At 43.0% G+C, this 16930-nt stretch overlaps 1 long non-coding RNA gene across 1 annotated transcript in view; it reads left to right on the plus strand.

Annotated features, from left to right (window-relative positions):
• Window positions 1-16930, plus strand: part of LOC124989607 (uncharacterized) — a 42171-nt gene that overhangs the window by 13947 nt on the left and 11294 nt on the right. Inside the window, exon 2 of the long non-coding RNA XR_007109594.1 lies at window positions 3082-3147. This is a non-coding gene — a long non-coding RNA (uncharacterized LOC124989607). The remainder of the gene's footprint in view (window positions 1-3081; window positions 3148-16930) is intronic.

Consider the following 16930-nt stretch of genomic DNA (forward strand, 5'->3'; position numbering starts at 1 on the left):
GCAGCTCCCATTCCCTGTTCCTGTTCTCATCCACTAGGAAGACAGAGGTGAGTGGCTCCACCTCACCCTACTTGTTCCATTTTATTGCAAACACATCATGTCACTCTACATCTGCGACACAACCAGAAACATGACCCATTCCCAATGATATTGATATTGTGCACTTCTCCCATATTTTAATTAAATTCATTTTATCTGATACATAAAAACACAAGAATATTACATATTTATGAGGTGATATTTCAAAATATGTATATGTTGTATAATGTTTAAATCAGGTTAAACATAGGTACCTCCTCAAACTTGTATCAATTCTTTATGGTGAAAACATTTAAAATCCTTTCTTCTTGCTTTCTGAAATATCTGAAATATATAATATATGCTCCTTTCAGACTGTAACTTAGGATCCATTGATCAAACTTTCCCAATCAAAATTGTTCCCTTTTTTTTTTTTTTTTTTTTTTTAATAGAACTCTGGGATGCTTTACCACTGAGCTACATTCCCAGGCCTTTTTTATTTTGAAACACAGTCTCACTAAGTTGCAGAAGCTGACCTCGAACTTGTGATCTTCCTGTGTCAGTCTTCCAAGTAGCTGGGATTACTGGTGTATGCCACTGTGCCTGGCACTAATAATCTTAATAATCCACTTAGTTACCATTTCTTGACTACCTGATCAGCTTTCCATAGAGACTGCCTCATGTAAAGTACCTGGCAAGGCTACGAAGGAAATGCCTTGCTCCATTTTGGAGAGGAGGACAAGAAGCTTTGAAGATGTTAAGTAACTAGCCCAAGATCACACAGTATCAGCATCCAAACAGGAATTCAGATCCATCTCACACCAACACTTAGAATTCTCAATCACTACAGTAAGCTCACTCCCCTGGCTGCAAAGAGCTGGGCCAAACAGGGAATTCCCATGGGGTGTTTCTGCTTCAATTGGGTGAATGTCCAGGTTGGACAGGGTTCATTTCTGGAGGGTTGACTGGCTACTGCCCCTCCTTCTCCCTGTCATCTCAGTGGACAGTTGGGCCCAGCAGGCTTCCTTGACCCTTGTCTTTGCTTCTGGAACTTGTCTTCCTTCCTCTCTGCTTCTGGAACTTGTCCTCCTTCCTCTCTGCTCCGACGCCAGTAACTTGGGATATCCCATTGCTCCCCTCCCTCCAGGAAAATGTTTCCTTCCAGCACTCAGTCCAGTCCCCACCATGCCCTTCCTGAAGGCAGTACCGAACCCCTACGCTCTCCGGAAACCTCAATGTTAACTTTTATTCAGGGAATAAGAACCCTCGACTGTGAGAAACTCTTATAACCTTTCCTGCCTCCCTTTTGGGTCAGGTTCAGACATTCTCCTGCTGCAGAGACTCTGGAGTATAACATTCTGTAACTTCCTCCCTGTCTCAATTGTGAGAGCTGTTCTGAAAACTTCCACTGTTGAATACAGAATTTACTAGAAGGTTAGGTGAACCACTTTCATCCCTCACCTTTCATGTGTTCCTTGCTTTATTCGAGGCATCTCAGGGGTCTGGGATAGCCCCAAAGGTTCTAGGGCACTACTCCACAGAAAAAAATCCCATAAAGCAGAATTTAAAATCCTATGCAATGTAAATCTATTTTATGTTTTTGTCTCGTTCCTGACCTAGTTCATTTTAAGATGATTTGCGTGACTTTTACATATAGCAATGGATATTTTTGAATAAGTAGGCCTGGATTTGCACATACAGATTTCTCTCCTCTTCAACGGATTGATGAAAAAGGTGCCATGGATGTGAAACGTTCCTGACCCTCTTTTCCTGGAGTGTCATTTGGAGGCGGCAGCATGTCCTTTGGAATATTCTCAATTCTGAAAAATTTTTGATAGTCTTGGTTTTAAGGAAAAGGACTGAAATTCAACAGAAACCCAGTTTAGTGATTAAACTGAGAAATGTCATTTGGGGTTTACAATGACTTGTGATTATAAAATAAGATGAAAGAATTTCTTTTGTTGTTCTTAAAGTGGCTCTGATGGGAATTATTTTCTTCAGAGGTGCCTCAGAGTGTCTCCAGAGGGGGAACCTCATGCTGGTGACTAGGTAGCATGCGATTAGGCCTGTGACTAAGAGCTTGCTTTTGACTTTATTCCACCTTTGAAAAACTGCTTCCTTTCTGATCTTTGCTGAACACTTTCCCTCACATTTTCATTTAATGAGAGTGACAACTTGTCCAAACCCCAAGAGGAACCAATGGAGAATTTAAATCATTCCTTGTCCCTGGGTCCTCTCTGTAAAGATACATTTTCTGTTTGCTTTTACTCTGATAGGCCTGGCTTTCTAACAGCAGTAATTGAAAAGGATTAGAAAACAAAGTCAAAATAGCATCCTGTTCTTCCAGGTTCTGTCTTGACATTTTATTCCTCCTCCCACTTCAAAGAGGCAAGTGTTATACCCAGTTTAGGTTCCCACCTAATTAGTAGTCAGGGTGTGAAGCCCTGCTGGTCCTGCTTTGGCAAGTTTCTCCACAAATGCACCTTCATTCTTGTTTTGTCTTTTATTTGTGGTGCTGGGTATGGAACCCAGGGCCTCACACATGCCAGGCAAGTGCTGTACCACTAAGCTACACCCCAGCCCAATGGTTGGAAAGAGAGCTCTTCAGTGACTCAGATGAACTTGCCAATCAATCATGTAGGACCCTTAAAGAAAAACATTCAGGCAGCCCCTCTCCAACCTCCAGTTACCAGCTGGCCCCACAGTTTCCACAAGTCTCTCACTTTTCCCTTCAGCACTGATTCCTCCCTCACTTCCGGGAATGTGGACACTGGAATTCAGCCTCACTGTTTGAAGTTCTTATTTGTTAACAGAGGATGTTTCTATGAAACCCAAGTATGAATTCACTCTAATTAAGGCCTTTATGTAGCTTTGCAAATAGCCACTTGTACTTGTGCCTGGAGCAAGGAAGAATGTTCTTTTTCTTGGTTTTAATGGCTACCTTAAGGTCCAGGGGTGGCTGGTTGATCAAAATATAATGAATCGACTTATTCAAGGTTGAGCTTGCTGATGTATTAGTGCTAGATAAGACAACAAGAAATTAATAATAGCTTCCTATCTCAGGCAGGAAAGTGGGACTACTGAATGACAGCCAATAAGGAAGCTAAATGGAGCCTCCAGCCTTCTATGGTAAGCACCTCATTTTCTGGGAGAGGAAACAGGCCAAAGGGATATACTCCTTTGACCTACATCCAAGTGTCCAGTAGAAGCTAACCTGGGACGAGAGCTCAGTTCCTCTGGTTCCCAGTTCACACTTCCTCCAGACTGCCCCTAGAAATCAGATGTGTGCAGAGTACATTGTGATCAATAAGGAAACTATGGATACACAATCAGTAGGAGTATTTTCCCTCCTTCTCATCAATGACATTTTTATACAATCATTCTTCAACTTCACTTCTCCAGAAGCAAATAGCTTAGCTGTGTTAAAATGGGTTTCCTCTTTGAGGTGGTAAGCTCTCTGAAGACCCCGCTGTATATCCTTGTTTTTTAGCTTTTAGTAAGGGTCTGATAGATGGTGAATAAAGGAAACAAGGAAATGAGGCAAAACCAGCTCTCCCATCAAGGGTAAAATGGACTGCCCTGTCAGTTAACCAGTTAATTTAGTTAACCAGTCACAGATGAAAGCAAGTTCCACTATTGGAAGCTCATTTTTCACTTTCATTGTTTTGATGAGGTAGGTTAATTTAATTTTTTTTTGAGGCTAATTAATTTTAAAAGCACCACTTCTACTACATATATATGGTATAGAATATATAGAATCCAGGGCCTCACCCATGCTAGGCAAACATTCTACCACTAAGCTACATCCCCAGCCCAAAGTACTATAATTTAAATTAAAATTCAAAATAAAAATATAATCCCTCCAAAGTTTCTCTTTATCTCTAGATTCTTAAGGGCAGGAGTACCAAAAAGAAAGATGAATCTTCCAGAAAGGCTTGGTAGCCTCTTCTTTTTCTTTCTTTCTTTCTTTTTTTTTTTCTTTGCAGTTGAATCCTGGGGTCTTGTGCTTGACAGGCAAGCACTCTACAAACTGAGCTATATCTCCAGCCCCTGGTAGCCTCTTCTATAACTCTGCCCTGCTTGGAATTTCTAAGCCTTTTTAAAAAATTCTATCTTTCTCAGTCAACCTCTGATTATAACACCTAGTGTCTAGAAAGAGCTTAGTTACGTCCCCAGGGGCCATTTCACAAACAAGGCAATAATCAGTCCAGCTGCTGTTGACTCTGAACTATTTCACACTCACACAAGTTGGTGGTTTCTGTGGGTGTCAGGGACAGTGTTGGGTGGACCCAAGGGCGCTGAGTGGAGAGTGGAGGTAGACGTTTCAATTGACTCTGTTTCTTTCTGGCAAAAGACTTGACTAATATAAAGTGGAAGAACTTTGCCAACAATGGTGCAACTACTTGTCACCATAATCATCTTCGGCATTCCACAAGTGACTTCCAGACACAGTGAATGCTCCAGGAGGGGAAGATGGCCGCTGCCAGGAGGCCCTATTTCTTCTGAGGGCATTGGGTCACTAGCTGAGTGAATACTGGATTTTATTTTCTTTGAAAGGCAAACAAACTTGGGGAACTGTAACCTTGAGACCAGTTCCTTACAGCAAGTACCAAGCCTAATTCTCATCTCTTGACGCCTGTGGCTCTTACTTGTATTAAATAAAAATTAGTAGAGGTTAATGTTTTTGACCAAACTCCTGCAATGGGACTCAAGAGACCAAGCTTAAAATCAAAATGAAGTCTCTCATGCCAAAGTTCCACATCACTAAGGTGAAACTAAGCTATCTGAATTTCTGAGAAATCAGGATTAGACGGATAATAGCCAAATTTCCCAAACAGGTCAGTTTCATAAGGAATTTTCTTCAGCCTTAACCTTTACACAAAAAAAGGGTAACCTGAAAAAACCAATCAGTTATTTTTCCATTATTCTGCTTCCCTGCCCCTGCCTTACCAGAAAATTAGCTTTCCAATGGCCAGTCCACTTTCTGGTTTTGTTTCTGTTTTCTTCATCCTTATCTGTCTGTAAAACCAACCTCTTCTGCTTGGCTCATTGGAACACTTATTCTATATTACGGAATAAAATGTTGCTAAATCCTACAATTGCAAAGAAATCCAATTAAATTGTTGTAATCTTGTCCTAGGACACTCATTGATTGACAATTGTTTATCATACTTAAAACTGTGAGGTAGTTGAATGGTCTTGTAAATAGAATATTTCCACAGCTTTTCTAACTGCTAACAAGGTCATTTTATGTAGTTAAAGAAAAGAAAGAAAAAAATCCTCTGGATGAAATACCATTTGGTCTAGGTAGGCTAGGATGTGTTGGTGCTTCACTCAGGCCCTGGTCACAGAACTCCAGGATGGCCTCTGACCAGTTGGTGTGGACTCTACAGCAGCTTCCTCTCTTTTATACCTACGTGCAAAAACTGTGGCACCAATTCCAAATGGAAGGCTCCAAGACATCACTTTGTGAGCCAAAGACAATAGGTGTCTTTAAGGTGATCACAGGTATTGGAATTGATTCCATAGCAAGGGGGGCGAAGTTGCCATTGGAGGGGTTGCACGTTTGGGGAGGCTGTTTGCTGACACATACTTGTCCATAGGACAGTGGAAAACTCTAGAACAATGCAGGGTCAGGGTATCATAAGGGTCCTGGTTGACCTGAGTGCAGAAGCTCTTTGCTTGGGGTTTGTGAATACTGTGAACTGAAGTTCTCTGAAGATGTTTCCTCTATATAAAAGATCCTACAGACTTCTTGCTCTTGACTGACTGACATTGTGATTGTGGAGCAATGGTATTCTGGTTTAGAGGTGAGGCATCCCCCAAAACCTCATGTGTGAGAAATGCAAGACGGTTTAAAGGTGAAATGATTGGGTTATGAGAGTCTTAACCCAATCAGTGAATTAATTCCCCTGATGGGTATTAACTGAGTGATAACTGAAAGCAGGTAGGGTGTGGCTGGAGAAGGTGAGTCCCTGGGAGCATGCTTTTGGGGTATATATTTTGTCCCTGGTGAGTGGAGTCTCTCTCTCCCTCTCTGCTTCCTGGTGCCATGTTCCCAGCTACTTTCTTCTGCCACACACTTCTGCCATGATGTCCTGCCTCATCTCAGGCCCTGAGGAATGGAGCTGGCAGTCTATGGACTGAGACCTCTGAAACTGTGAGCCCCCAATAAGTTTTTCTTCCATAAGATTGTTCTTATCTTGTCCTTTGGTCACAGACACAAAAAAGTTGACTAAAACAGATGGGATGCTGTAGGTTGAGAGCCAAAATTATCTTGGGTTGTCTTAGACCCTTTAATAGACCATGACCTTGATTTTTGTATCTGACATAATAATCTCATTAGTGATAGATGAATTTCTCAGAATGAATCACCAAGCTTAGCAGACCCCCTGCCTCCACCAACTCTAAAGCTAAGGGTGCTAGAAGATGACTTCTGAAACTTAGAGATTTCCCCACTGCACTGCAGCTGCCTACCTGATGTTCCTTCCCAACTATGTAATTGGTAAATTTGTTGATTTATGATTTTCCTTTATTCTGTGACTATAAAAGTTCATGTAACCTCTTCCACAGCAGAATATGTCATTCACGGTCACTTGAGTCCATTTTCCTAGGCTATGGTCACTCATATTTGGCTCTGAATAAACTATTTTCTCATTTCCTTTAAAGCAGAGTTGTTATTTTACATCAGTTTTGAAATCATATACCAATTATGCTCATTTGTCTTGGGAGAAGATTCACATCTTCCATTAGGCTTTCAAGTGGGGCCAAGATGACTCAAAAGATTAGGAGTTCCTGAAATGGAGATTATTTACATTAATTTGCTAAGATGTGACACAAAACATAGATTGCACTCTGCTACAAAATTTTAAGCATGCACATTTTAAAAAAATGCCCATAATGTTAAAATGAATTTATTTTAGATTTAAAACTTCAAAAGATGGTAAGATATTGATTCCATGAATGAAAGTACTGTGGAACCAGAAACTTTATTCCCTGAATGATCATTTTTTTGGTGTGGATAATGGTCTTGCCACCATCTTAAAAATATGAATTTGCATTCTTTCTTTAAACATTCATTGAAATTATGCCATGTGTTGACCCCCACTACCACCAATGTTTAATGGTAATAAGGAAATCACAGTCCAGTTAGTAGCTCATGTTAATGATGCAAACTTTGATAAAAGTTGGTGTATGGCATAAACACACAAATCCTAACCTAGACAGGAGTCCAAAGCACTCTTAGAACAGGTAATCCTACATCCTTATATTGGGGTAGAGATTTAGTAGTGATCTAGGTAACAGGGCAGTGACAGGAGAGATGGAGGCCTCAGCAACAGTTTTATGTAGCATGTTTACATTTTAATGCACACAGGGGCTCATTAAAACATAGTTTGTGATTCTGCAGGTTAAGACAGGTCCTGAGAATCTACATTTCCAAGCAGCTGCCAGGTGATGAGGTTGCTGGCAAACACTACTTTGAGTAACAAGAAGAGGAGAGGTATAATAGGATGTTTAGGGACCTGCAAATAGCTCAGAAAGGGATTCAAGGTCACTTTGTGTGTTAGTCAGCTTTCCTTTACTATAACAAATACTTGAGGTTACCAACTTATGAAGAAAAAAGGTTTATTTTGACTCACATTTTAGGAGATTTTAGTCCATGGTTTAGTCCCAGCTGCTTTCTTCTGCCACACACTTCTGCCATGATGTCCTGCCTCATCTCAGGCCCTGAGGAATGGAGCTGGTTGGTTGGCACCATTGCTTTGGGCTGAGGGTGAGGCCAGCACATCATGGTGGAGGTGTGGTAGAGCAAAACTTCTCATTATGTGCAGGATGTGAAAGAGAGAGAAAGAGGAAGGGACTGGAGTCTCACAATCCCCTTCAGGGGCAGTTACCTAAACACCTCCCAGTAGGCTTCACCTCTTAAAGGTTCCACCACCTCAAAATAGCACCAAACTGGGGACCAAGTCTTTATGACATGGGCTTTGGGGGACACTTTAGCACCTTGTTCCAGAGGCCTGGAAGAGCCTCCCCCAACACACTGAAACATTCCAAACTTATAGTAAAGTTCAGAGAATCATGTAATCACATGCCATCCAGATTTTACATGTATTATTTTCCAACCATATCTGCTCCACATGTCTGGCAATACAGTGGGAACTCCTTTCATACTCCCCGTTCCTATTCCCTACCCACCCTGCAGAGGAACCCCTCTTCTGATACTGGCATATATCTTTTCACTATGTTTTTATATTTTCACATGTGTATGTGTATATAATCAATATTTAGTGGACTTCTGTATTCTACATAAATTACACTCCATACAGTTGTCCACAATTTATGTTTTTACTCAGTTCTGTTTTCAATATTTGTCCTGGTGAATATTTGAAAATCTAGTATCTTTATTTTGAACCACAATTTTCATATTATTCCTTTTAATTTATTACAATACATTCAGCCACTTGCCTACTGGTGAACATTTAAATTGTTTCCAATTGTTCATTCTCCAAAGCAATCATTTTGGCTGGAGGTAGAGCTCAGAGGTAGAGAACTTGTCTAACATGCTTAAGTTCCTGGATTCAAATCTAGCACCCCCAAAACAAAACAAAAACAAAAGGAAACATTAAAAAAAAAAAAAAACCTAATGATTTGCAGGGAGTTTTATGTATCCAGTATAATCATCCTTCATCTATTATATGCATTGCAAATGTATTCTCCAAGTCTGTGGCTGGTTTTGTTATCATTGATTGTTTCCAGTGTCTTTTGTTACCTGGAGATATTAAATTTTAATGTAGTTCAGTTTGTCCTCTTTCTGTTGTGGTTTATATTTATATATAAATAATTTCTTATATTTTATAATTTCTTATATCTTGTTTAAGAAATCATAAAGATGTGCTCTGTAACTCAGGATTTTGCAAATATTAGGGACCAGTTGAGAAGAGTGAGTACATTGTAGATCCACTGGACTATAGTTTTCTTAACCCTTAGTACAATCATCTCTCTTCACATAGATGTGGTCTGGTTTCATCTCTATAGCTTAAAGGACTAGATAATTTCAGTTAGAAATTGGTGCTATTTTTTTTTCTTTTGTGTGTGTGTGTGTGTGTGTGTGTGTGTGTGTGTTGAAGATTGAACCCAAGACCTCAAGCATGCTAAACACCCACTCTACCACTAAGCCATATGCCCAGGCCTGTCTATTTAATCTTGTTCTGGTTCTTCAGTGCATCACCTGCTTCCAGGGTCTTTGCATTCACTGGTAGGTTGGAGGGCTCCTCGATAACTCCTTTGAAATACACTCAGGGATTCACAATGACAGCAGACTCACTCTCTGGGGTACAAACGCCTCCAGGTCACTTCCTGGTGCCTGGGTAGGCTTCTCCTGGGTCTGGCACCATTGTCTGTAGCCACCCATTACCCCGGGGCATTTCTTTTGCACACCCCTCACCCCCATATCATGCACTTTCCATCTGCACATTGCAGAGCAGATCCTGAAGATCATCCCCAAAAGATTTACCTGGAGTCCTTTGTTAATCCCCATGTTCAGAAACACCAGTGTTTCCTTGGTCATCTTCTCCTTAGCTTCCATCACTGTCAGTAATTGCCTTTCCTTGCACAGCACCCGCCCCCCCCCCCATCTTTTTTAAGAAGGAAAAGACGTTGATTTAGTTTGGTTTTGTAGACTGGAAGTTCACACAGCATTGTGGGAGCTCTGGAGAGGGCCCGCCTTGGTTGCATTACATGACGGTGACAGTGTATCTCTAACTGCATGTATACATGCATCTGGTGCATGTATCTCTGACTCCGTTTTTTTTTCACAAACTTTAGAAAAACATTTTGAGCTTTTGGTGGAAGAGAGTTGTGTACAGAGCTGAATATTTGGGTGGTAGAGTCAATAGAGCATAAGTTCTTTCAGGTCATCTGTTATCTGAGGTAGGTCTTTCACTTCCTTGTTCTCTCACGTGTCCCACTCTTGGGGTCCTGGAGCTTGTCTTCACCAGTGAACTTCATTACTGGCTGCTCGCCTGAGTCAGCCACCTGACTCCTGGAGGGCTCACATGTTCACATCCACAGAGGACAACAATTTGAGAATTCCTGCTGCATGCCTACCACATCACGCCTCACATGCCTCTTACCCTTTATTGTGACTGAATGTGGAAGCCCCCTTAATCATCTAGCATCTCTTATTTTCTTACTCTGATTAAAAGGTGGAAAGTGAATATGTGGGCTCAAACATGGTAGGTTATCAGTTGTTAGTTCGATTGGTAAACTGTCCATGTTTGTGTTTGCAAGGTATACATTTGTAACATCACGTCCTTCTGTTGGTGCAACCACATCCCTAAACTGTTGACTGGCACAAAACAATTTTTCCTTTGGGAGAGTTGGAAGCTTCCTCCCCTGACCTCACCTTCCAACCCTTCTATTGCAACTTCCAAAACATCAAATGTGGGTCCCCCTAACTGGCAGTGTGCACTGAAACTTACTCACGCTATCAGCATAACAGAAACCTGCTTCTCCTAGGGATATCAGTTAGGGTTCAGATATGAGGTGTCCTCAAAAGCACACATGTAAGACAATGAAAGAATTTTCAGAGCTGATATGACTAGATTATCAGAGCTTGAAATAATCAGTGGATTCATTCACTGATATAGATTAATTGGATGGTGACTGTGGGCAGGTAGGATGTGACTGGAGGAAGTAGGTCACCGGGGTGTGCCTTTGGGGTTTATATTTTCGTCTCCAGTGAGTGGAGCACTCTCTACTTCCTGGTTGCTATGTTCTGGGATACTTTCTTTCGCCATGATGTTCTGCCTCACCTCGGGCCCACAGCTATGAAGTCAGCTGACCAGGGACTGAACCTCTGAAACCATGAGCTAAAACAAACTTTTCCTTCTCTATGTTGTTCTTCGTAGGTCTTTTTGGTCACAGCAATGCAAAGCTGATAAAAACATTATCTAGTCATCCTCTTGTAGCGACCCTCAGCAGTGGCTGCTGCTCATTCACTGCCATAACAAAATACCAGAGACTAGGTGGCTTAAAAAATGGAAATTTATTTTCTCCCAGTTCTGGAGGCTGGAATTTCAAGATCAGTTTGCCAGCATGGTTGGGTTCAGGAGAGGGCTCTATTCCTGACTAGTAGATGGTCGTCTTCTCACCATCTCCTCACATGATAGGGAGAGAGGAAGAGGAAGATGGCAAAGAAAGGGGGAGAGAGAGCCAGAGAGATCTTCCTCTTTTTATAAGGCTATAGGTAGCCCTGTCCTATTGGGACTGCACACTATGACCTCCTTTAATTGTAATCACCTCCTAAAGATCCTATCTCCGCACAAAATCACACTGGGGTTTGGAACTTTGGCATATGAGTTGAGGTGGTGTGGGGGCACAAATCACTCCACAGCACTGCCCTAACCTCACTGTTACCCCCAATGGCACCCACCCTGAGATGGATCATCTCGGAATGCAACCTCGTTCCTTCCAGATCATCTATGAGTCCCTCCCACCGAGTCTTTCCTGGGATTTCCAACTCCTCTGCGTACCCTTTTCCTTATCCTGCACCCCCTGCCAGGCCCCGTTTCTGCGGGCTGCCCGTCTCCCCTGTCTGACCTAGACTCTTTGGCCCACACTTCTGTCAAATCTGACTAGCATCCCAAATGCCAGGGTTGTGCTTTCCCCACTCTTCCAGAACTCTAGGTCCATCTTCTCTTCCCCTTGTTCTCATGTTTATGTTTATGGACAGTCAAATGATCCTTGCTGGTAAAACACTGGCCACATCCAGGAGCACTGCATAGGAAGGGTTCGTCACCCCTCATATTCCACCGGTCCTCGTATTGCCTGGCAGAATTCATGTGTAGCTTGAATTTCATAAGTTGAACAACTTAATCATGTTCTCTTTTTCATGGCAAGGATACTTTCTAGCTGGTGGGCCATGAGTTTTATTCACTCTGCAGTCAGGAAACCCTCAGCTTTTACCAATAAGCACGAATGAAGTTTCCATGTAGTATCCCTTTCCAAGTCACTAATTCATGATCCTCTCCGTCACCCGGGAGCCCAGAGCACAGCCGTGTTTACAAACTACCCCTGGAGGAAAGGGCTGAGCCGCACTTTAAAGGTCATGGGCCCCACAGGCTTCTGTCCTCTCTCGCGAGAATGGACTGACAACTCTTCTATCCACCTACTCCCGGCATCCCCGCTTTCTCCCCCTTGTTCTCCTAAATTTAGGCTGCCATGTTCTGCTGGAGGAAAGCATTACATACCTAGTCCAGATGGATGTTACTCCAAGTCCACGGTCAGCTGAGCCATCCCTACGACCTGGTAGCCATGGATATTTCCAAAGTCATGCCCAATTTCCATTCTCCACAGTTTCTAGAGGGAGTCATTTTCTAATCTCCACTGTTCCCCCTTCCTTTTCTGCAGTCTGAGCAGACAGAGCTCCAGCTCCTTTTGGGTTGGCCTTTCCCTGTGTCCCAGTTCTCTTGGTTGTTGTATCCCTTCCTTTTGTCCTTCCAGCTCTGGGGTTGCTAACAGCTTCCCACTGTTGACAGACTCTGGGTACCTTAGTATCCATGGCCCTATGTCCTTCCAAACAATTCTCTGCTTCTGTGAAACCAGTTGGGTGTCCTACACTTCAATTCAATCCAGACACTTTCCAAAGTTTTCACAGACTCCGCAGGTTAAGGGACTGTGTCCCATAAGACTTTTCCTCCTTCACATGCCAGCCACAAGGCCCAGTTCCCAAGGTGACCCACACTTCTATCCAATGTGGCTACAAATTCAGGGGTTTCCGTGATTCCTGCTCAGGTTCATAGTTCACTAAAATGACCCAGAGTATTTACGAAACTTTATGTTTACAATTTCAGGTTTATGAGAAAACATTCCAGCTTTCATTAGAAACCAGCCAAATGAAGAGCCGCATGAGGTGAGCTCTAGAGAGGGCCAGGTCAGCGCCTTTGTCTTCATAGAGTTGGTGCGTACCACTGAATAGGTACATTGATATGTTGACCAACCAGGAGGCTCCCCTGAGTCTCAGCTATCAGAGGGGTTTTTGTTTGTTTGTTTTGTTTTCAATCCTGCAAACAAATTCAGTACTGGTTTCAAATTGAAAGCAGAGCCTCCCACAAGCTAGGCAAGAGCTCTACCACTGAGCTACGTCCCCTGCCCTTTTAAGCTACCTGGGACTGGTCTCCAATTTGTGATTCTCCTCTCAGCCTCCTGTAGCTGGGATAGCAGATGTGCCTTGGCTCTCATTATTTTTAGTTTTTGTGGAGGTTTTATTACTTAGATGTGATTGATGGACTCAATGGCTTTTGGCGATTGAACACCATCTCCAGCCCCAGGGATGGGGCTGGAAAACTAGCCCTAATTGCGCTGTAGGTTGCTCTGGTTGCGATCCCCATTCTGAAAGTTACCTAGGGACTCGCCAAGAGGCACCTCATCACCATGAACTCAGGCGTTGTCCAAAGGGAATCTCTGTGAGTAATGTGACTCTCCCTGGGGAGCTCTGTGCCAGGAAGTGGGGACCCCCCCTCCTCATTTTCAGAAGAGTCATCTGAGTGGATTTGCTTCCTGCAGGGACACAGACACAGTGGCCACTGTCCCTCCGCCCTGTGCTTGTGCCATTGGTGCAGCGCTGACACGCCTCGTTGAAGCTTGTGTTCTCCAGAGCATGGGAGACCATTGAGACAGAAACTCCTCTGGGTCAGCCCTTTCTCCCGCCACGTCCAGCCTAGAGTCTGGACATAGTAATGATTTGTTCGTTTGTGGTGCTGGGGATCAAACCCAGGGCCCCGAGCATGCTGCTGAGCCACCTTCCCAAACCAACTGCCAATGAATTTTCATTTGAATGCTATGGTTTGAAAATGGTTTGTCCCCATCAGAGCTGATAATGAGGCTTAATTCCTCAATATGACAGTATTGGGAAGCGGGGCTTCTGGGAAGTGTTCCGGTACTGGGCATTGAACCCAGATGTGCTGCACCACTGAACTAAACCCCTAGCCCTTTTTATTTTTAAAATTTGATACAGGGTCTCTAAGTCTCTCCTGGTCTCATACTTGTGATCCTCCTGCCTCAGCCTCCTGAGTCAATAGGATTATAGGCACGCACCACATATAGCTGTTTGAAAAACACCTTTTTGTTTATTGTATTTGACTGTTCTTGAAATCTCTCCTCTATAGATATGTACACTAATCTGAAACTCTCACATACATACTCTCTCTCATCTCTACACCTCTGTCCCCACTCACCACACATGGTCAACAATAAACATGTCCAGGGTGTTTTCTAGCTACTTCCTTGCTCATCGGAGTTGAGCTGGATGAACATTTGAATTAATGGGCAATGCCCGAGTCAGGATCGAACACATCCCATCGACAATGTCCTATTTATGTGAATTTGTATTGCCATCAATGATGGCAATGAAAAACAAATATCAAAGCAGAGCCTGGATTTAAAGTGCTTTGAATACATTACAGCACATTAATTCCATAGAGACTTTCAAACCAGACGGATCAGGCATTTGAAAATCATTTATCTTAAATGGGTCTCTGTACCCTACAAGAGCATTAAAAATGACAGTCAATTATGTCAGCTTCATGTTTTACATTAAAAAATAGGAAGCATCACAATTCCTGTTGGGGGTGAGGGCATTTTTCTAATCTCGTAATTAGCTCTCCAAGCATCCAAAGGAAGCATCTCATTCCAGTCCTTCGAATAGTCCACTCTTTTTAAAATCCAGGTGATGTATGCATTCACAGTCACAAAGACCAAAACAGACCAAGTGGTTCCTGCTCTGGTACCCTCAGGTGATGGGATACAGGAGAAAGGAATGAAAACAAGAAAGACATTGTTGGCATCTCCAGCTCTGGACACTTGATGACGTCCCTCCTCATCAATCAACATGTAGCCCTAACTACACAGGAGGGTCTGTGCTGGACTGGGCAACACAGAGAGTAATAAAAGGTTCTCCCCATTCTTGAGGAGTTCCTTTTCTAGTGAGAGGATCAGTGCAGCCATGTAATTATAATACAGCGTGGAGATGCAGAAGCAAGATGCGTGGAAACACAGGTACGCCACTTGTAACTCTTCCTTGGTTTGTTATCTGCCTTAAGTATTGGTCTTATCTGAGATGAGGTGCAGAGGTTTCTTCTATTTTCTTTATGACTCTAGGTAGGATGCTGGAGGTGTGATGGCTGGTGACAGTTCCTTAGCAGGTGCATCTGTGTGTGTCTGCAGGCATTCACTCATCAAACATTCATTTATTGTAAGGCACTGTGCTAGTTTCCACAAATACAGGAGAATGACAGGATGGTACATTTGGGTTGAATTATTAAACAATGCTTATGGCTTCTAATGTTGTGACTCCACATTCCTGAACAACAAACCTCCATTCTGGGAAGTTAGTAGGGTGACTGAAAATGTAGAATATCGAAAAACAAGAGCATCATGATTGACTGCCAGAGACCCAGATGATCTGGGCTGAGGACTACAGGTTCCTGTTCTCCTACCCTGCCCTCCCATGTCCGTGGCAGACGCTGCCAGCCAATCGGGTGTTTATCCATCTGGAGACTGAACATAGTGAAGAATCCTCTTTGCTATCCCTGGTCCCTTTTCTAAAATAATGCCTAAAGGCTGGAGGTGTAGCTCAATGATAGATACTTGCTAGCATGCATGAGTCTTATGGTTGGTTCTCCAGTACAACAAATAAATAAATAAATAAATAAATAACTGCAATGCCCCAAATGAGAATCTTATCCACTCGCACCCTTGAATTAATTGTAGGCAAGATGTGTTTATGGGCACTATGAAGGAATGGGGGTCTTTGATTGTTTGACCAAGAGACCACTTAGGGAGCTTGAATGCTGTGACTAGGGGTCCTGAGTATGTGGGGTATGAAATACCTGCACATTCATGATTGAATTTAATCCTTTATGTAATTCTGAGAGCAGGTCATGCTTTTCCCCAAGATAAGACTGAGAGTCCATCATGGCTAGATGGCTTCCCAAGGAGGCAGGGCCAAGAAGGCAGTCAAAGTTGACTCCTCTGAGGTTCAGTGCTCATTTCACAATGTCACAGCTGTCCATATAGAAGGACACAGGATGGATGCTCTGTACACTTGCCAAATCAGAGTCTGTAAGGAATGCCACACATATTTTTCTTGCACTTGGGGAAATACTGGGGCCAATCTAGACCAACCCCAACTGGCTGGCGAGCGTGAGATTAGGTAAGCCCTGGATACACTGAGTGGAGTCTCCTCCGAAAGCTCTGATTGAATCTTAACAGACCCTAACTAAGGTATGTTCAGAGTCAACTGGGGAGCTAGGTAACAATAAAGGTTTTGGGACCCCAAACTGATTCTACTGAACCCAAATCCAGAGGGGTCTGGACATTTACATTTAAAAGCTCTCCATGGTGAGAAAGTAGAAAGATTGGAACCCATGTGCACTGCTGATGGGAATGTAAAATGGCGCAGCCAGCATGGCGATTCCTCTAAAAATCAAACACGGAAGTACCCTGTGACCCGACCATTCCACTTCTAGGTACATACTCAAAATGACTGAAAGCTGGGACTCAAACGGGTATCTGTATACCGTGTTCACAATAGCCCAAAGGCAGAAGCAACCCAAGTGTCCATTGGGTTGGATGGATAAAAAAATGTGGTCTATACACAATGGGATCTTATTCAGTCTCAGGAAGGAAATTCTGCCACAGGCTCCAACATGGAAGGCATTATGTGAGGGGAGACAGGCCAGTCACAGAAGGCCATGTACTGTATGATTCTATTTACAAGAGGTTTCTGGAATCCTCAAATTCATAGGGTCAGAGAGTAGAATGGCGGTTGCCAAGGGAGGGGGTTCAGTGGGTGTTCAGTGGGTGTGGTTTCTGCTTTACCAGTCGCAGAGTCCCGGCTGTGGATGTGGTG

This window comes from Sciurus carolinensis, chromosome 7, assembly GCF_902686445.1.
Source record: "Sciurus carolinensis chromosome 7, mSciCar1.2, whole genome shotgun sequence".
In the NCBI taxonomy this organism is placed as follows: domain Eukaryota; kingdom Metazoa; phylum Chordata; class Mammalia; order Rodentia; family Sciuridae; genus Sciurus; species Sciurus carolinensis.